The sequence below is a fragment of the Camelus dromedarius genome, chromosome 13 (genome assembly GCF_036321535.1).
Source record: "Camelus dromedarius isolate mCamDro1 chromosome 13, mCamDro1.pat, whole genome shotgun sequence".
NCBI lineage: Eukaryota > Metazoa > Chordata > Mammalia > Artiodactyla > Camelidae > Camelus > Camelus dromedarius.
The window spans coordinates 27826145-27848418 of NC_087448.1; the positions used below are offsets into that span (position 1 = coordinate 27826145).

The 22274-nt window shown below is 37.4% G+C and overlaps 1 protein-coding gene across 14 annotated transcripts in view; it reads left to right on the forward strand.

Moving 5' to 3' along the window:
* KLF12 (KLF transcription factor 12) overlaps positions 1 to 22274 on the forward strand; it is a 507694-nt gene that overhangs the window by 144352 nt on the left and 341068 nt on the right. The window lies entirely within an intron of this gene.

The window sequence follows — 22274 nt, forward strand, 5'->3', positions numbered from 1 at the left end:
AAAGAAGAAAACCTCCAGAAGCAGCCTCTGAGAACTTGTCAGCAGATTAACGTAACTGAAAGGAATTGCTCAGGATGTGTGTGTAAAAGTTGAGCCTCTTCAGAAGAGCTCACTCATGACGTGATGAAAGATGGTGGGGATCTGGGTGGGGAAATCCCACTACCGTCATTAGAGGATTTTATGAAAAAAGATGTGAGGGTGTGTTTGTGTGTGTATGGAACTGTGTGTCCTTCATGGTATTACAGTACTGTTCTGAAGACAACCCACCACACCCAGTGCAATCTGGAATCAGATAGTCGTCAAAATGGTAACCCCAAGTCACTAAGAATAGTTTTAAGTTTTCAGTACATTCTTTGTAAGGAATTGGAAATAGGTAATACAGCTTATAAACATGTCCTTTAAAAATTACAATAAAAAATAATGGCACTGAGAATGTTCATGGTAACAAAAATTCAACCATCTTGGAAGACTTATTCCTTGAGGATTCTAGGTAATTGAAGTTTGACTGAGTACAGTTTTATTGTCATAACCCCTGACATTTCTAATCTGAAATCCCATGTGGGGTTTTCAATCACATCTCAAGAAAGATATGGATCTGAAGAAGGGGAAATGAACTGATTTTTGTTCTACCTGGGGATTTTAAAAATGTGAACTTTTCAGACTGGAGAGTATATGATGAGAGTCTATAAAAAGCAGACTGTATTGGTCAAATCTCAGAAATCTGTAATAGAACTGAGCTTTCCTATGAAATCTGAAAGATATTTAAGTGTAAAACCAACGACAGGCAATAATACTGCAAACAGTGAGCAGAATAATTGTAGAATATATTACTTCCATGAGGTGCTTATGCTGGAAATAGGTAGCTTGAAAAATGCTTTAAAAATGTAGCCAAATCAATAGGACAAGATAGATCTGAAAGCTTTTCTGGATGTGGGGGAAAAACATTTATTGAGTCTCTCCTCTGTGCCAGCCCTACGCTCTGTTCTGGAGATTCCTGGCCCAGTCCTTTCCCTTTAGAAATGCACATCTGTTTTGTAGATGAGTTTGCAGACATAGTAAACAATCTTATGGTTAAGGGGCGGGGGGGGAAGGGATGGGAAGGGATAAATTTGGGAGTTTGAGATATGCAAATATTAGCTGCTATATACAAAAATAGATTAAAAAAAACAAATGTCTTCTGTCTAGCATAGGGAACTATATTTCAATATCTTGTAATAACCTTTATGGAAAAGGATATGAAAATGAATATATGTGTGTATATCTGTTCGGGAAAGTCTGAAACACTAGGGAGGCCTCTTGTGCTCGGATCATTTCTTCACTTCCACAAAGGCATGTGCATATGCTTTTTAAAGCCAGGAGCTATAGTTTCCTGAATACATATATTTTATAGTTATTAATAATACGACCACTGCCCTTAGCTTTCTCAGCTGTCAAAGGATAAAGTATAGATGATTTAAATAAACAAGATTTTTCAACTTTTTCTTCTGTGTGTGCATGTATTTGTGTATGTATGACAAATATTTATATAGTATATATATATATAAAAGATGTACCTACATACATAGAATTATATGCATCAGAATCAATGAAATCTGCTGATTTAAATTTTTATATACATGTTTGTGTAACTTGAATATGGACTATCACCTAGCTTTTTAAAAAAAATATTTTTCACTAATACTCTGAAATATTTGGGAAAACTAGTATACTCTGAAATATTTGGGAAAACTAGTCCTCTGAGGAAGAAATGAATTTGATATGTTTTTAGTTGTTAACTTATGTTGAAATCAGAGTGGTTTAAATAGTGAATTGCTACTTAAACCAAAGAAATGCTCCTTTACATTAGTTTGTATTTTTCTTTATTTAACTTATCTAGAGAAATTGGCCTGAGGTATAATGTATTGATTATAGTCCCTCTCGTTATATATAACATTTAGTCATTTCTTGACTGTATATGTTTTGCATATAATGATATATTTTGGAAAACCTTAGAGTTACAACTTTACAGCTGGAATGTTCTTTAAAAAATAATTAGTCTAATTCTAAATTATTTACAAGCAAATGATAATTATATTATGGTTAGTTATAGTTTACAAAGTTCTTGTTCATTAAATGGAATTCCAGCTTTTTAAATCTGTGACCTCTTTAATTTCTTTATTGTTCATGTCATGTTATTTTGACATTGTCAGCAAAGATGCCTAAAAAAAGGAACAATGGGGTCTCCATGGTAAGTGAGAGAGTTTTTATATTTGTGTTACATGTCCACATCAAATACATTATTGATTAATAATTGGGAAATAATAGTAAAAACTAAGGGACACTGGATGTGATTTCTTTCTGTAGGTTGTGGAGAGAAGAGGAAAGACCTGTTTTTATAAGGGAAGAGCAGGAGCATGGGAAAAGTGAGGCAAATAACTGAATGTTTTCTTAAAGAAAAAGTAGGATACAAGGTGTATTACCTAGAAGTGACCTTTCTTTCTCAAGTTTTGGGTTTACTGCCCCCAATCTGTCCCCAAAAGATCATTTAGTTCCTAAAGATGTTGTGGTGACTTCTGTATCTCAGCAGAGCAAAGGAAATAGCCACTGCCACTACTGCCACTATGCAGTTTAATCTTTAGCAGGTGCTTAACTCAGGGTGGTGGTAGACTATGGAGCACTGCTTTGCAGTCAGCTTGGGATCGAGTAGAACTTTTCGAGGAAGGCAGCAATGTGATGAAAATATTAATGTTGAAAAGCTTAATGTGAGCAGCATGCCAATTGGGTTTAATGGCAAGGAGCTAGAGTTGACTTGGTAGAGGGTCAAAATTCTGGTCTAGCCTAAAATAAGGAAATTTTGGAATGTAAGAAATAGGTAGAATTAAGAGCATTTCATGAAGGGTGTTTTGACTTTTGAGAATACAAACATAGAAGGAGAGAGGGAAAGAGGAAAGAGGATTCTTAAGTTTCAGGGTTGGGTGATCAGAGATGCTGTTCACATGGGGGCATTGCAGGAGAGCTGATCTGGGGTTAGACTCTGAGCTCAGTAGTGGTCGTATCATGTATGAGCTGATAGTAGGTCATTTAAGTGAACATGTACTCACATTGTTAGAATTCTGAAACTGGAGCTCAGGTAGGATCTTTGAGCTGGAAAAAGTTTCCAGCATAAAGTTCTGAGTGAAGCTTTGAGACATGATTCAGTACACTAGTGGGAAACATAGTTTGCCTTTCTTCAAAAATAGCTACTTCAACCTTGCCTCCGGGATTATATTTCTGCTCCACTTATCCACTAGGTTTGATTATGAGTAAAGGAAAGGAACTCAAACTGCCTTTAATAATAAAAGAGACTTTGGTTGCCTGATGATAGAAAGTCCAGAGGCAGGTAGGTCTTCAGGTTTAGTCTGGTTTAACATCTCAACAGTATCATCAAGGATGTATCTAGTTTCGTTCTTTCTGTGTCAGCTTTAACGTCAGTCTGGCTCCTCAAATGTGCAGGAGTGAGAAGGAAGGTATCTGGTTTTTCCCTTGTAGAATGAAAAGAAATTGGCTCCTGGCAGCTCCCTCAGATGAGGAAGCTTCTTTCTCGGATGCCATTTGTGATGAAGATGCTGTAATTCACCATGATGGATGTTTTCTCATTCATTCAGATCATTTTTAACTTCTTTCAATAGTATTTTATGATTTTCAGAGTACAGGTTTTTGTACTTTTGTTAAATTTACTCTTAAGTATTTTATTTTGTTGCAACTGTAAAATAGAATTGTTTTCTTTTTAAGTTGAGCTATAATTGACATATAACATTATATTAGTTTCAAATTTATAACATAATGATTCAATATTTGTATGTATTGTGAAATGATCACCACAGTAAGTCTGGTTAACATCCATCACTATATGTAGTTATAAAAATTTTTTGTTCTTGTGATAAGGATTTGGAAGGTTTACTCTCAGCAACTTTCAAATATGCATTTCAGTATTACTAACTATAGGGGTTTGACTTGTTTTCTTAATTTCATTTTTGGGTTATTTGTGCAAGTTTATGGAAACACAGTAGATTTTTGTATATTGATTTTGAATCTTGCAACCTTGCTGAGCTCATTTATTAGCTCTAGTTTTTAAATTCCTTAGGAGCTTCCTTTCCAATCTAAATGGTTTTATTTATTTTTCTTGCCTTATTACTCCGGCTAGAACTTTTTCTGTATAATGTTGAAGAGAAGTGGCAAGAGCAGACATTGTTGTCTTCTTTCTGATTCAGAGGAAGGCTTCTAGTGTTTCACCATTAAGTATGATGTGATTTGTGTGTGTGTGTGTGTGGTGTGTGTGTATTTTGTAGCTGCTCTTTATCATGTTGAAGAAGTTCTATTCTTTGCTGAGTGTTTTTATCATGAAATGGGGTTGGATTTTGTCAAGTATGTTTACTACATTTATTGACATGATCATGTGTTTTTTTTTTTTTAGTGTATTGATATAGTTAATTGATTTCATATGTTAAACCAACCTTGCATACAACTTGTCATGATATATAATTCTTTGTATATGTTGCTAGATTTGGTTCACTGGTATTTTGTTGATTTTGTATTTATATTCATAAAATGTAACAGTCTACAGTGTTCTCATGATGTCTTAGGAAATAATTTTTAAATGCCTAATTTTAGATTAACTGCAATTTTTAACATGTTATTGATGACTAATATTTCTCTATGGGCTTATTTAAGTGCACATATTAAATAAAATGGCATATGAATTAGTGTCTGTCACATTTTGAAGGTAGTTATTTTCTTAGGATTGGAAAGGGATCATAGTAATACCTGTTTTTATAGTGGAAGGACAGATCTGTTGTATTCATGAACCTGTTGTGTTTTCTCTCTACATTTTATTTATTTGGTGGAAATATTTCTTGGCTCTGTGTGTGTATGTGTGTGTGTTTATAGGACTCATTTACCCCATCCTTTACCTCGAAAGCAATGAATATATTACAGTATGAATAAGGTGAAATGAATTTTCTGGAGTAAGCTTGTATTTGTATCTAGGGTTTTATTACTTTTTTGTATGATTAGAACATGAGCATTTTACAAGTGATAATTGCACAGTTCCACTACAGGTAGCAGAATAATTTATTGCACAGGTTTTCTTATTTCTTAAGAGCTTGGAATGCAGTATAATTGTTTACAATACAATCCAAAATATTAAAGCCTGTTTTCTTGGAACATCTTCGTAGGTATACAAGTTTGCTTCTTTAATCATAATTCCTTGTAAGTGATTTTAACTCTTTAGAGTGCTTTTTTAATCTGTCATCCTTTCTGGCCATCATCAAAGCCTTGTAAAACATGGTAGATTTAATATTATGACCTGAACTTGTCAGACAAACAAATTTAGTCATTGAAAGACCTTCAGGTTGCAGATCCATATAGGGGCATTAGAAAGGTAGTAAGCTAGATGTTCAGAATCCCTGCCATATGCTCTTTTTAATGAATCAAATTATGTCCATAAAAGTACCATCTAATGACCATACTCTCATTTCTGGGTGGCCCTACTCTTTTTTTTTTTTTTTGTCCTGGGTGTGCTAGAGTAGAGAGAAAGCAGCAGTCAGCACTGTCACCAGCACAGTAGTTTCTATGGTAGATTAAATTCCTGTGAAGGACGGAATTTATCCTTAGTGGAATTTCTGAGTGGAAAGATATACTGAGTAGTAAGAGTTGCTTGGGCCTGACTGGAACCATGTTTCATGGAGTTCTTTTTTTTTTTTTTTTTTTAGTGGATTCCTATCTCTTAGGATTCCATGATATTGAGAGAGAGAAAGCAGGACCGTACTTTGTCCCCAGTCTGTAGGATACTACTCCCTCCTCCAATCACTCATCGCTATGAAGTTTCTAAGACCAAGAACATATTGGTTAAACTACCCCAGATCTTGCCCTCCTGAGTGCTCACCTGGTTGAGAATGCACCTGGGTGCAGTAACTGGCAGCTCCTTCTTTCCTGCTCATTAACTATTTCTGCATTTGGTGGGACTTCCTGGATAGCCCAGTTCTGGCTTCCTCTGCACAATGCACTGAGAAACACCAGTTAATTATATTTGAGTACCTGACACTTGACAGAGTCTCATTTCATGCCAACAGCTGAAGAACTTATCTCTAACTTACAAATAAACCCCCCCCTGGGGCTCAGGAACTTAAAGACCTGACTAGACACTGGCACACAGTGGGGTTAGGAACCTGACTTCTGTCAGATTATAAGCTTCCTGAGAACAGGGGTACGCTTTAATCAGTGTTTTAGCCCCAGCGCTCAGCACATATCTTGGTCTGTACTTGGAGCCCAGATATGGTTGCATAGATGTTGAGCCCCTGCTCCATACCGTGTGGTTCCCCCCAACTCTCCTCTCATGAGATTGCATATGCAGAAGATTCTAGACTCTTTATAGAGAGAACCTGAGGCTTTCAGCTGAGGTGGCGAAATCCTGCCAAATTTTTTTTTTTTTATTTTTGAAGCCGTTCTGCTGTCTTGTCTGTGACCTACGTAACTTTCGACAGAGGACCTATGTAAACATTCCCAACACGAGCGCTTGCCGGTGACCGAGTTTCTGTGCTGGGGGCTGCAGAATTCATACACCTGCTGCTTTGGATGTGAACTCGCGTCTCAGGCCAGGCTGTCTCCTCCCTCGTCAACAAATTGTGTTGTCAGAATTAACTCCAAGTACGGTTATCGCCAAACAGTGTCATAGTGCTTCTCCAGCTTCCTCAGTGGAAATGTTCTAGATAGTATATGTTTTGGAAGATGCAGATGAGACGTATAGTTGGTTTACTATGTCTTCAAAACAAAAATGCTAGCAAGTGGTCCTCAGCCTGTATCTGGGCTGAAAATATCAGTAATTTCTTTAGCTTACAATTCTGTTTATAGCAAAAACTGGGTTTTAAAATTTAAACCACTTTTATTTGTATATAACATGTTAAAAGGTCAGTATAGTTTTCAGAATTTTTGATCCATAAAAAATAGAAAACAGGCTGGAAAGTACAATTTAGCCTAAAATCTGCGGTGGCTTTTCCTCACTGAGGAGAATCATTCCCCTAAATTATGGTTTAGCTGGCACTGCCAGTCCCTATCCCAGCACAGACCCTCAGCTTTCTGCTTCGAGAGTGCATAGGGTTGGAGTACCTCTCAGTGTCTGCTCCACTGACCATTTGCATCAGGCTTACGGAAGTGTGTGGTAAAGTTCAGGGTCCTGGGCCTAACCCCACCTGACTGAATCAGTACCTTTGAAGGTTAGGCCCAGGAATTGGCCTTTTTACCAGCTTCCCGTTGATTGTGACAGCCTCTAAAGTCAGAAGCCCACTGGCCCATAGACAGCAGCTAAAGATCGGAGTCACAGCCATCTTGGATTGAGTCGCTCCACCATTGAAGGCTGCTGGGACATTTGTATCCGGCAGTAGGGATGATAACAGTAGTTACTTCTGGGGATGGGAGGATCTGGTGAAGCCTGTGGAAGGTAATTAGTGCAGAGGCTGGTCTACAGCAGGTGCTCAAGAAATGCTGGGTGGGGCAGGGGCAGGCACGGATGCTTGTTACCATTATCGTTGTGCCCAAATGGTACAGTAGGTGCTCGAACTCATCATCCTCTCAAAACAAGGCTGTGAGAGTATTACCAGAAAAATCACTTTGGAGAGTCATGAAGTCAGTGCAGACCCCTAGCTTGTTCGTATAAGAAAAGTGGCATCGCCACACAGCCACCCTGTTTGTTTAAGTATTGTCTGTGGCTGCTTTGGACTCTGCCCACAAAGCTGAAAACACTTACTCTCTGGCCCTTAACAGGAAAAGTTTGCCAACTCTTGCTCTCTTTGTTCAATGTGGGTTTTTGGTGGAAGCTTCACTACGTTACTCCGTGGTTTGGAGGCAGTCGGGCCTTGGTAATAAGAGAGAGCTGGTTGCAGGGGCCAGTTGTCCTGTCCTGGCTCCGAGGCTCCTGCCACACCTGCTGCTCCATGTCTTGAAGTTGCGCCAACCCTTCTTCTTGCCTTTACTGCCGCCTTCTCCGCTGAGGATCAGTGACAGGGTCCTGGACCATTTTAGCATCTGGGAAGCCGGCTGCATGAATGCTTTAAAGACTCCCAGGACTCAGGTGTTGTAGTCCCCACAGACAGTAACGTGGGAAGGGGAACAAGTTTGTACTGAACAGGGGACAGACCTAGTCATAAGCTGTGGTGGGACGCTTCACGACCAAGTTTGAATTTACATTGAATTCTGGAAACACGTTCTCATTCATCTCCTACAACTCTTCCACATTAAAAACCACAACCAAACCCAAATATCAGTCCAGAAAAAAAAACAAAAATTGTCCTAAAATTGTAGAAGGATCTTATTACGGAAACAGTCGCAATCTGATTGTCTAAACGTGAAACTGAGTGGAGATGTGATTGTTGAAATGTGGTTACATTTCCCAAATGAAGATCGCTTCCTAGAACTTCTGTCAGGTATTATTTTATCCAGGCTCAAGTGTATAAGCAACAACTAATTTATAGCATCTTGATATTCTCCAACAGTTTTAATAGGAATATCTCATTTTTCCAAAAATACTAGTTCCATCCTTCTTGTGGGAGGCACTAACATTGTCATGGGCTTTAATTGAGAAAGAACCTCTGCTCTGTGGGTTTTATATTCATCCCTTAGCAGAATTTCACATGCCCCTCGGGGCAAGTAATGAGGCATCTGCATTTTTGCATATGCTCATGAAAGTGAAACAGACATCTATTAGTCATCACTAAAAATGGAGAGATGGAGAAATTAGAATGCTGTTCTGTTTTCATATAGGTTTGATTGTGGGTGCTTTTCTCTTTTATTTCTTCCTTGGTTTTTGCGTCTTCCTCTGCATGTGTGTCTCATTCTTCCTTTACTGGGTCCTTAACTCCATTCTTCCTCTTGCTCCATTAACTAGTGGTGATGTGCAGTGTACCCCTCGGGTCCAGTGCTTATGCATGATAACTAGCATAGCATTAAATGTTTCTCTTTAAAAAGCTTCCTGCCAAAGTATAATTAAGAGTCTTTTTATGTGCCTTTTAATTAATATTTTTATTCGCTCTCTGACTCTCTAATAAGAGGAAAAAAGTTCCCATCCCCTGTTTTCTTGGCCTCTTTGTGTGGCTGGCTCAGAGTGTTTGATTGTTTGATGGGGTAGATAAAATTCCCCTGATGTTTCCTACTCACTCTAAATTTGGAATACACCTACAGTTATTCTTTTCGGCTTTATTGTTTCCTAAGCCATCTATTTCAATACAGTCCTAAAGCTTAAACGGAACACTGTTATTGTGGCTAAGAATAATATGTGTAATGGAGCAGTAGATTAGATTTCATTACCATCCTCATAACCATGCAGAAGCCAGCATTCCCACAAAGCACTCAATACGTTCCAGTGATTATTAGATTTCGCCAGGACCATGGTAAATTTATAATGGTTACTTGAAGTGACTTGTAGGTGGAGTGGTGGGAAGAACTTGGCCTTTAAACCCAGTGCGGCCTTTCTGAAACCCTGATGTCTGAAGCAGGGTCAGGGGCATCCATGAGGACAGTAGTCAAGGGGAAAGCTATTGCTCATCACTGAACGGAGCAGTGTCGTCTGATGTACGGTTTTGATGCACCTGAAGCAGAGCAAGGAGCTTTTAGTGTGTTACACTGAGACGTCTATGAACTTGAGAATGTTTGTGGTGCTTTTATAGGGAGTGGTTGATTTGACGCTCTTACTTCATTTTCCTTTTATTGTTTGTCAGGAAACCTTGATCCTTGTTTAATAATCCTAGATTTTTATTGGATTAGGAGATGTTAGTAACATCAGATTCATCAAGTGAATTGGATTTTAATGATTTAGTAATGAACCTTACATACTTGTTCTGTGCCGTTAAAACACACGATTTTGCCATTTGAATGGTTCTGTTACACTTGATGATCCTGTGCTTATGTTCTTGCTTTTCCTCAGTCTAAAATTCCCATCTGCTACTGCCTCCTGACTCTATTCTCTCTTCTAACTATTCCAGCTCTCAAAACCTGACTCCTAGTTCATACGCCATCTGCTCCGAGAAGCTGTCCTGTTTTCCAAAGTCAAAAGTGAATGATTTTTTTTTCATTTTAACTTCTATAGTCTTAGAGACATTTTGCCTAGACTTCTTTTTTTTTTTTTAAGAATTAAAAAAAAATTTTTAATGGAAGTACTTAAGTACTTGAGATTGTACCCAGGACCTTGTGCAGGCCAAGCACGCACTCTACCCTGAGCTATGCCTCACTCCCCACTAGACTTCTATTTCGCAGTAATTTCCTTCGTTTACAACGATAGGTATCATGTATCAGGCTGAACCATATGAAATTACCATTATTCAACTATTTTTGAGCTACAAAATGTATCAAGTTAATAAGGTTGAACCTAATACTTATTTCATTGTGAACTGCAAAAATCTTTTGAAAATAAACGATGGTCTGAGTTACTTAAAACACATCTCGGACTTGGATTTACGTATCTCTCTATTCTAGAGCACTTCCTGAGTTTGATACATGACAAATGGGTTCAAGAAATGGTTGTTGACGTGAAATCAGTTGGACTGTTTAAGTTACCCTAACTTTTTATAAGCAGCTAATAATTGATTTAGGAATGAGGCCTGTTCTATGAGGTACACTCCTTTAAAGCCAGAATATCCCAGAGTCCACTGTATACTTTAGTGTTCATTGTCCAGTCGCTTCTCAGCCTTTTGGCTAAGATTAAGTGTAGTGTACATCATCCAAACCATTTCAAAATTGTCAGACACCTAAAGTTAAACTTCTCATCTTAGTCACTGTTACTTAATGTCTTAGCTTTATGCTGTTAAGACTTTTGTTGAGTATTTTTTTCCTTTGCCTATACTTGTCTTATTTTGCTTTACTTAATGCAAAAATATGAATTCTTTTATTTTCTAATGTTCCTCTGTCCATGTTTTTTACCCACCTAACTCTTAGCTGAAGGTCTGTCGGTGTCCCCCTGCCTCAGAAAATACTCCCTGGCTTGCTTTATTTAGTCATGGAAAAAAAAAAATCCTTTCCTTCCTTTGAAATATTTTTGTGCTTGCTAAAGGTCCAGTTAAATCACAGGAGATAAAAGTTGTACTGACAACCTTGGACATTCTCTGTCCTTTGCCAGAAATAGCAAACTAGATACTCATCTTGTACAAAAATATGTGCACGTTCATCCTCACTAAAAACATCTTGTATCTGGTCCTTAAAGGAGGAGAAGTCTAAGCTCACAGTTGGTGTCTCAGGCTTTGGGGGGTCAAGGTGGGGTTGGAGGGGAAGAAAGTATGGTGCTGAATGAATGGAGAAAATTGTGCTTTTTCTTTACTGACAGATTTTTTAGTTTAATAGCATATAACCTCTTTTCTTAGCTGCTTATAATACAGTATGATTTCCTTAAGACATTTCCTTTTTAGTTCACTTACACTTTTTTCCTAACTGGGAGAAATTTTACATGAGAAAAGGTGATTTTTGAATTAGAAAGATGAATCTGTGGACATATTGAAATATTTTATAGCATCATATATAAGTTTTTGTGAATTTCTTCTTGTATCAGTTTTGCCATATAATACTTTTAATTATGGTTAAAAATTCTGGTTGGCTCTTTTACAAGCTCTGAGACATGTAATAGATATTTTTCATTTTTAGAAAGATCCCAGTGATTGAGATTTCTGGAACATGAGATTCTGTAGTATATACAGTTAAATTGGCAGTTTTAATGAACAAGGTGACATCTGATAGGAGTGGAATAGGGGAACAGATTATTATAAATCCATGGAAGGAGGCTTTCCATGTCTATATGTAATGATATATATGTGTTTCTGCTGTTCCAATGAATAATTTAGTCAAATGGGCTAGGTTTTATTGAGCATGGATTGTAAACTCAGGGGTAGAGATCAGTCTGTGCTATGCCTAGAATGGTGCCTCCCACATGACAAATCGAAATTATTAGCTGTTGAGTGAATAAATATCTACTGGTTGCTTAATACCATGTGATGAGCGCCAGGGAACATAGAAACCACATAACATTAAACACGGTCCTTAAGGTTGTAATTTAGAAGTAGAGACGAAAATCAGTGCATTCATAGAAAATGATTAGTACTGAAATCTGCTCATTTAAAGTGATACTTAAAGTAATTTTTTAATGAAAAAGGAGATAGATGAAAGGCCTCAGTTGTGATAATGTCATCTTCTTGTTACTGCATACCTACTTTGCACTACTCACTATGCTGTTTTAAGTGTGTTATCTCAGTGAATCTCCATGATAAATCCGTGGTTATTACTCCTGTTATTCCTCCATGAAATAATCCAGATTCAGTGTCTTTCTCAAGATTCTCTAGCAGTTAAGTGGCAGAGCTAGGCTGTGAGATCTATTCTGTCTGCCTCTTTTACTGCTTTGTTGTATAATTGCTTTTCCAGTTTTCTAGAACTGTCTGGACCAGGCTTGGCCCAAGATGGTAGTTAAGTACCAGAGGTTCTCTGGACTCTACAGACCCAGTGGAAGACTTGGAGCTCTTTCTAGAACAAAAGTGTAAAGCGGATGCTGCTGTCAGTGGATCTGGGCTCCAAACAATGGTATCAGTTCAGTGTTGGGAAGAGGGACTATTGTAGTGGGACTTGAAGGGGCTTCCTTTGTCTCTGCATTCATCAGTTTCAGTATTAAAATCCACCCATTTTTAATGATATTGTCAAGCTGATCAATTTCCATTATAGAAACTATTTTACATACGCCTATAGACAGTTGTTAAAAACAAAGTGGAGTGTCAAACATGGCTGCCATTGTGTTTGAGTTACTTTAAGTTAGGAAGTTGATATGATTGATAGACCTCTGTCTGCTGGTTCTAGGCCCCTCACCTGGGGAACTTTTTATAAATACCAGTATTCTAACTCAGTCTCTGAAATTCCTCAGTCAGTAGGTTTGCAATGGTGATCAAGAAATCTACTGATTGATTGCTTTTCTTAAACTATCTAACCATTTTTGGACATATAGTTCAGTAGTGTATATTCACATTGTGCAACAGATATCCAGAACTTTATCGTGGAAAACTGAAACTATTTCCATTAAACAACTCCACATTTCTTCCTTTTCTCAGCCCTTGGTAGCCAGCGATCTATTTTCTGTTTCTATGAGTTTGCCTATTTTAGATTATTCACGTAAGTGAAATAACAGTGTTTGTCTTTTTGTCTTTGGCTTATTTCACTTAGCATAATATCCTCAAGGTTACTGTAGCATGTGGTGGGATTTCCTTCCTTTTTAAGGCTGAATAATATTCCATTGTATGTATATACAACATTTTGTGTATCTGTTTATCTGTCACTGAACATTGGGTTGCTTTGACTTCTTGGCTGTTGTGAATAGTGCTGCCATGATCATGGGTCTTCGAGACCCTGTTTTCAATTCTTCTGGAGATATACCCAGAAGTAGAATTGCTGGATCACATGGTAGGTCTTTTTAAAAATTTTTTGGTTAATGTTGTACTATTTTCCATATCAGTTGCACAATTTTACGCATTTTATATTCCTGCTAACAGTGCAGGGTTTCAGTTTCTTCACATCCTTGCCAAAACTTAATTTTGTTTTTGTTTTTGTTGTTTTGGATAGTAGCTATCCCGATGAGTGGGAGGGGTCAGAAAATCTTTTAAAGCCCCCTGGTGATTCTGGCGGTAGATCAAGTGCGTAAACCACTATCTCAGCAGATCTTTGTGTCAGAGGCTACAGCACTGTCAGCTTCAATAATCAGCAGGAGTATATAGAACTTTCTGTCTTGTCCATCAAGAGACGACTCAGTGTGTCTCCAAAAATAGAAATTTCTAAGGAAAAGTTACCTTATCCAGTTAGCTAATTGGTGAGATTGAATTTCGGTACTTTCTAGCTTAAGATTTGCATAGTTTTGGGATTTTGTTTTACATACTTCTTTTTTCCTTGGGGAGATATTTTTTACTATCATTTCTAATTGTCATAAAATGCACATACCATAAAATTTACCATCTTAACTATTTTTTTAACATTTTTTATTGAGTTATAGTCATTTTACAATGTGTCAATTTCCAGTGTAGAGCACAGTTTTTCATTTATACATGAACATACATGTATTCATTGTCACATTTTTTTCACTGTGATCATTCATCTTAACTGTTTTTCATCATGCAGTTCAGTGGCATTAAGGACATTCAGATTTCGTGCAGTTAACACTACCATCTTTAGAGCTTTTTTTTTTATCTTGCAAGACTAAAATTTTGTGCCCTTAAATAATAATTCTCTGTTCCTTCCTCCTCCCAACCCCGGGCAACTACCATTCTACTTTCTGTTTATGAATTTGACTATTTTAGGTGTCTCAGATAAATGAAATCATACAGCATTTTTGTATCACACAAGTGAAATCATACACTTTTTTTGTGACTGGCTTATTTCAAATAAAAATACTTGAAAATATTTTTTTTTGCAGCATTTAAAAAATGTTTAATTAACATTTACTGAATGCTCTGGGGATAGGATGCCTTATATCTGCACATTCCCCCCTGCCCCCTGCCCCAGATCCCCCTCACACACGTTTTAACATCTCTGAAGACAACTTAGCATTGTGTACTAGTTTATTTGCCCCAGTTTTTGTTTCTTGCAAATAAAATAATGGTACATTTTACAGTTGATGGGAACCTGTCTTCAGAGATAGTAAGGTAGGTGTTTTTCATAAAGGAAAATGATTACCTGGAAAACATTCATTTAGGGATCTCCTTATGATTCCCGGTAAATGTTTTAATTTAGCTAAAGAACAGGAAACCTATTTGGTATCATTAATCAGTACATTCAAATCATTACTCTGAATGATTATGCTTCATTTATTTTATGTCAGAATGTTTTCCACACAATAATAGAGAATAAAAGTGTGTCATTAATTACAGTTGAGCAGCTCACACATGTGTAGCTATGTATATATATCCATATCACATGATGAGGGAAATTTAATATAAGAAATAATTAATCCTTACAAAAGAGTTGAAGATTCAATTACATAATAGTATTAAATTTATGACCATTTATAATTATGCCTTATGACAGTTTTTAGTAATACTTGAAAAAGTTTGTAGAGACATTTCCATATATGCTTGTGTCTTCTATTTCTAAATGAAGAACATTTTTAATAATATGGTTTTTATCTTTTGGGGGTACCAATTACGTGCTTTGGAGAAAAGTGTGTAACTATTTTTTTGAATGGGATCAGTTAATTTGTGGAGCTTCACTGTGATGGAATTTCTAACAGAGACGACTAACCCCTGTAAAAAGTTACACTTCTATGCATGGAAGTTTGGATTTACTCCTCTACTGTAAATCTGGGCCCTTCCTGATAAGAATGGCTGTGACAGTCTTCTAGTTATCAGGACTTCTCTGACCCTCAGTGATGCTGCTTCCAGCTCTTTCCCTTTCTCCTAGCTGGCTGGACTCTTGTCAGAAAGACCGCAAAACAAACTAACACACAAAACCCACTTGCAGTATATAATTGCACTGTTATAAAAACACACAGTGTTGTCCTGGGTCCAAAGAGCAGATGAAGGGAGCTGGCCCCGACTTTGTTTCATCAGCTGCACTTATTCTCCAGAGTAAAGGACTTAATTTATAGTTCAGTCACTTCTTAAAAGGCATATGTCTGTCTGTGATGGAGGAGAAGATAGGGAGACAAGGAAAAACTGAAGCAGTTGAAGTGATGCTGCAGGGAAAAGTGGGTGGAGAACAAAATTTGAGAGATTCTTGGAGAAAAATCGTCTCTCTCTCTGAACTCTGTCCTCTCTCTTTCTGTAAGAAAGCCAAAATAATTTCAACACTGTTCTTTCAAGCACCAAATAGTTTTCAAATGGTTTCTTAAATACTGCTGTAGCTTGTTTTTATAAGGAATTTCTGATTTATAATTTTTATAGCAATTTTGAGTAATTTGTCCATGAACACTCATCTCAAAAATGAAGGGTCAGAGCTAGGATTTGGGACTTCTGACTCGGGCCATGTCATTTGCACCCCACCACACTTAGTGATTCACTGATAACTTAATCACACTTTATTCCCTACTCCCCAATTCTGATAGCATTAATTTCAGTATTTTAATGTTAATTTTTATAGTTTAAAAGTTTTGCTCCAGGCTGTGAGTTTAAAAAGCTGTTGGAAGCCAAAATTCTTTCAGTATGGAATGCACCCTTGATTTTAGGAGAATATGAAAAAGAAATTCACAGTAAAAAATAACTTATACTAATATTTTGTGAAATACCCATGGTCCATATACAATTGTGAAAAAAACTCAATTTCTAATATAACTAAGAAAATAAATCTACTTAAAAATTTCTTTTATATGTATAACAGCTTTATTGAGATACAATCACATACAATACAATTCACCTATTTAAAGTATACAATTCAGTGGTTTTTAGCATGTTCACAGGGTTGTGAAATGATAAACAGTCAATTTTAGAACCTAGAAAACCTACTTTTAAAAGTAGAAATGTTCAGGGGACATCCGGGCTGTTCTCAGTTTTTGGCTGTTATGAATAGAGCTGCTTTTTTAAAAAGTATAGGTAATTTTAACAAAATAATCTTCAAGTTAATGTCCAAATTGTATCTTTGAAAACATTTAAATTATATTGTAATTATTTCTCAGCTGTTTAGATATTGTGTGCCAGTGTGCTGACCTGAAAAACTTTATATACAGCCCCCCCCTTAAAAATTTTTTTTTGGCTATATCAATGACTTTGTGTTTCTGTATTCCTGTTTATGTAAGTTTTTGGCTGGGGAGGTGAAATGAATGATGTTTGTTTAAACACATGACTTTCATATATTATTGTAGGAGCTATAAATGTATGCATGGTTAGGTTTCTGTTTTAGCTTATCAAGTTTGCAGTGGATCCCAGGCAGAAAATGTTATGCAGCATTATTTGCTGAGCAGTGCTTCTCAACATTGGGTGCAGATTAGAATCCCATGTGTATTTAAAAATGCTAGCACCCTGAACTGATCCTCAGAGGTTGTAATTTAATTGATAATTTAATCTGGCAGGGGACCCAGGTGCCAGTAGCAGCAAATTTTAAGTTTCCTCCATGATTCTCATGTGTAGCCAGGATTTAAAACCTGTTTTAGATTCTTGCTGTCAAAAAATTTATTCAAAGAGTTTACCTTTTGTTTATCTGTCTGAAGCCTCAAAAAGACCTGATTAAATCACAGCTGGATTAGAAAGTAGGGGAGGGAGCCCTGATTAAATCACCAGCCAGCACCTCTGAAGCTCATTTGCCAGATTGTTTGTCTTCAAAAGCATCCTTGGAACTTAGCAAATGCCTGCTTTGTAGAAGTTCCTTCCTTTCCTCTCTTTCCTTCCTTCCTTCGACATTTATGAAGTGCCTACTGTCTGTTCCAGCGCTGTTTTATACCCTGAGGATATAAATACAATTTGGAATCCTTCTTACATTTGAGTTGGCCAAAGATGCATAATAAATATTTGTTGAGTTGAATAGAATCACAGCTAGCCCTCTTGGCGTGCTGCTGTGCATTGCCTCAGATCCTTTGTAGAAATTACGCCTTTTTGATATCCAGGAACATTCCAAGCGTCGTTTGTCATTTCCTCATTTGTCTGCTCAGGGACACCCCAAACCTAGCCAGGCTTAAGCCATCAGGATGAAGTTGGTTAGGACTAGTCCTTTAGGGATCACTTCTCCAGATGTCACAAACACCGAGTCACTGAGTTTTGGGTAAGCTCATTGTCAAGTCAGATGATGGAGTTGAGGACCACTGGCCGGCTGTGAATAAGAGAAGGCTGTCCCGCCAGGACTTGTAAGCCTGCCCTGCAGGTCTTAGAAGCCAGCCTTCCATTCAGCCCCATGGTACATTTTCTTCTCTAGGAGCAGGGAAGGAGGAGGCATGGTGTGTTTCTGTAGCATTTGATAAATTCTTGCTGGGTTGATCATCTCTCTTGTGCTTCCCTACAGTTGCTTGGATATTTTAGAGTTGACTTACGGAAGAAAAGAGTGCTTTGAACTAAGTAGCAAAATGTCCATGTGCTTGCATGTGAGCACACGCGAGCAGACATATGCAATTACACACACATTTAAGAGTGAGGAAACAGCAGCAGAAGGGACAGTGGTTTGTTTGGCTTTTCAATCAGTACTTTTTTTTTTTTTTTAACTTGGGTATTTCTAGCTTTTCCAGCCTTTCAGCCTATAGAAAATACCTTCTGAATAAGAGTGAATGGGTGTGTATTGTTGGCTTTTGTATCCTGCTGTGGTGTCCCCGATGGAAATACAAAATGGGGGAAGAAAGAAAGACCACAGGCTTTAAGAAGACATTCCTGTGGGTTGAGTCTTTGATGCTCCTGTTGGTACTGTTGGGTTTATGTGTGCCATAGAGAATAATTTCTAGAGTCATAGCATGTCTCATGTTTTTAGGAAACTGTTTTGAGAAATACATTCTGCTTTTACTTTACACATGAAATAATTAAAGCTTAGTTGTTGATTTTTTTTTTTTTCCTTCACAATGCATTACCCACTCAATTCTTATACTTCTTACTTTGGGTCATTTGACTTACTTATTTTATTTTGCAAATAATTTATACTCTGGACAGGTGTGGATTGGCATGTGCCTTTTAAAGACTTCTGTTTGTTTGGGAGCTACATGTATTCCAGAGGAGCTTCTGTGTGCCCACCATTAGAACAAAGCTCCCTAATTTCAGTGTCGTTGAGTAAGCAGCTGGTGCAGCTGAATTCAGAGGAACAAGCATAGTTATTGACTGTTTTCTCTAAAAACAGCCTGCACGAAACATTTCCTTAAGCAACGTTGAACAGGGTTTGGAACTTCCTATTCCTCAAAAAAGTCTTAGAAAGGTTTACGGAAGTGCAGAGGTCAACGTGACTTCCTGTAATGCCTCTCCTTCACCCCCAGGCCATGGTAATTGACTCCTTGAGAAAATCTCGTATTTTAAAATCATCTGGTCAGAATGTGTAAGCAAAAAACAATCAGGAAAATAAGAAATAATCAGTTAAGTACATGGTCGTATCAGCTAGATAATTGTTAGTAATGCTGGTTAATTTAAGAAAGAGAAAGTTTCAAAAACTGTAGATTATGTTGTAGTGATTGTGTGCTATTTTTACATGTTATTTCTTTTTCTTTTAGATAGGTAAGGGAAGTAACTTTTTACATAATTTATATTTTTTCTCTAAAGATCTTTGAAATGGTAGAGGTCAGGAGTTCACAAGAATTTATTCATGTATTTAAAAAATCATGCTTTCATTATTATTTTTTTAGTAACATGATTTATGATTGGATGGATGCTTTCATTATTTTTAATCATAATCCATGCGTTCATTACTTTTTGATTTGGGTGAGCATCTACCATGTACCAGACACTCTGTAAGGACTCACAGGTACAAAAGTAATGCATGGTAGCATTCAGGCAGTTAAGTAATAATACAAGTGGACTATAATTTTGGGGAGAAGGTAAGTTGCATAGATCTGCTTTCATCTGTTTTATTTCTAGCTAAATTTGTGTTTCCAGGTAAAACTTTTTTTTTTTTTTTTTTGTAGGATCAAACTTGTAGCCAGTTAAGGAGAGTCTTGCCTCTCTGGCAGCGCCATGATGTGGTTGCCCCTTAAAATAGTCCACTAACATCTTGACTTCTTTAATCTACTGCTTGTTTCTGTTGAATCCGTGTAAGTTTTCCCTCCATTATTTTTTTTTTTTAACTTAAACAATTTAGTCTCACAGACTCAGGAATTATTTTATGTAGGTTGACTAACCTGCCTTATAAGCTAGTGATTGATTGTTCCTTTCTGATACCTTATTTGTATTTCGCTCAGGTTTTAATGAGATACACCTGAGCGTACTTAGCTGCCGGGACTAGATGGGTAAATTGTGTTATGAAATCCATGTCCGTTCCGATTCTGTAGATTATTTGGCTTCTGTTTCTAGACCAAAACACCATGTTATTTTTATATAGCCCTCCCACAGTCTCATGGTCATTAAATTGTAAGTAGATACCATCTTTCACATGCATTATTTAGTAGGATCTGGTGATTAATACCAAGAAGAGCATCACAACTGTCAGGGTAGTGTTGTGTGTTTTATTTTTAGTTCTTTTTGGGTAATGTTTAAATTTTGTTAACATTTTTATGTGAGTTAAAAGTGTACTACAGAGATATCTTCTGTGAGTTGTTCCTTGTGACTTTGGGCGTATTTCCTAAGTTTATTCGTAACTTGCCACCCATGATTCTATAAACATAGAAACTGATTTATTTTTTCTCTTCGTGAAATGAGTTATCTGGGGAATGTTACCCACGCACTTACAGTGTCTCAGGAGGGCTGCTGCACTGCCCATAGAGGGAGTTTAAATTTTCTCTTTTCTCATTCCTTTTACCCCAACAGTGCCACTCTCACCCTCACAGACTGATGCTTGTATTGGTGTCAGGAACTTTCTCAGCTTCTCACTCAACTACTTTGTGGACTCATCACAACCTTGTTCTCTCCTGGTTCCTTCCTTCCCACTCTGAGGCCAGTGAGTTCCTTTGGATTGGGGTTGTCCTGACATTGGTTCTCTTAGAATCTGCTTCCTTCCTGGCTTCTCTGAGGTCGGTGCCCTCACCGTGTCTCCCGGGATCATTTTCACCTCCTCCTCAGTTTATGAAACTCTACAAGGTTCTATCATCTTTATATAAAACAACAACAACAACAACAACAAACAAAACCAACTTCTTCCTTTATGTCGTTCCGTTCTCTAGAAGTACCTTCCCTTTCTCTTCCCCTTCAGTTGAAGGAAGATTTCTTAAAAGAGCTCATTTCCACTTTTTGATCTTCCAATCCACACTCCAACTCAAGGCCCTGGAGCTTATGTACTACCTGCCACCAAGCTCAGACTTCCTTGTGGTTGGTCTCATAACTGCTCAGTCCAGTGGTGTAGTAAGTGATCTTGTCTGATCTTGCTTTTGCAGTGGTCAAGGTTGATCTCCTGCTTCTTGAACTTCTTTCTGTTGGCTCCCATCTCATTCCTATGCTCCTGCTCCTTCCTTTCTGACTAGTACTTCTTAGTCTCCTGTAGGGGTTTATCCTTTCTTTCTTGTCAATAAAGGTGGCATTTGGAAGAGTTTCATCTTTCTTCCCACTTTTCATATTCACCCTCCCTTGATGTGCCCATTTATTTCTAGCCAACTGGATAGGTAGCAGCATTTCCACCTCATCACGTCCACAACTTTGTTCTTTAGGTGTTCCTTTGACCTAAAGATTTAGGTGAATTTTTGACCTAGATCTCCAAATATGGGAGTCATCCTTGACTCACCTCTTACATCTCTCATGAGTCACCAAGTCAGGCTGCTTTTCCCTCCTCAACTACAGTCTCACTGACACTATTGACTCACCCTCCTGCTCTCCAGACTAAGTGGACTGCATTTCTTTTGGACATTTCGTGTTTCTTTACAATGTTTGTTAGCACATCCATCTACTCCATGAATTTTGACTTATTGGAAGACTACAGCCGCCTTCTTCTTTGTATTCACAGTCCAGCTTATACTGCCTGGCACATAGTAGGCATACTGATAAGTACAGTGGGGCTTTCTCAACAGAAGAAGTAAGAATCAGTAGTTGGTCAGTTAGTCAAAAATGGCCTTAACATAGAGAAATAGAAAAATGATGTACACATATCTTAGATGTTTTATTCAGACATAAAACTAGTAAGTATACATTTTTGGGCAAACCTTTGATACAAGGCCAAGATTTTTTCGTCCAGTATGAATCCACAGATGGGAATTCAGTGTTATCTTTCTTTCCAAAACCAGTAGTGGATCATCTGTTATTTCTGACTTGTTACTTTAAAGTGAAATTAAAAACCTTAGAAACCCTTTTGAAAATATTTATGATTTACTTTTCGCATTGTACAGTTATGATGTCCACGCCTTATTCAATGGTGATTTAAAAAAAAATACTACTCTATTATGGACTAATCTTTGAAAATCTTCAAAGCATTCAACCTATTTTTCATAGAAACAATTATTGAGTTCCTTTCTGTACTCCAGTGTCACTTCTTTAAGTAATATATAATTGAATAAAAATCACATTATTGTAGTAAAGTGCAACTGCATAAACAGGTTTAGGATCAAAACTGTTTTTCCTACAGATAGGGCTCTGCTGGTGGTGGCAAGAGGTTCTTGCTCTGCTCCAGAAGGCGCTGCTGGTTGGGAACATTTCAGGTGCATCAGTCAGCATGATTTACAAAGAGGGTGGAGATCATTGGTCAATCTGGACAGTTGGTTAAGTGGAAGTTGGTTAAAAGCATTC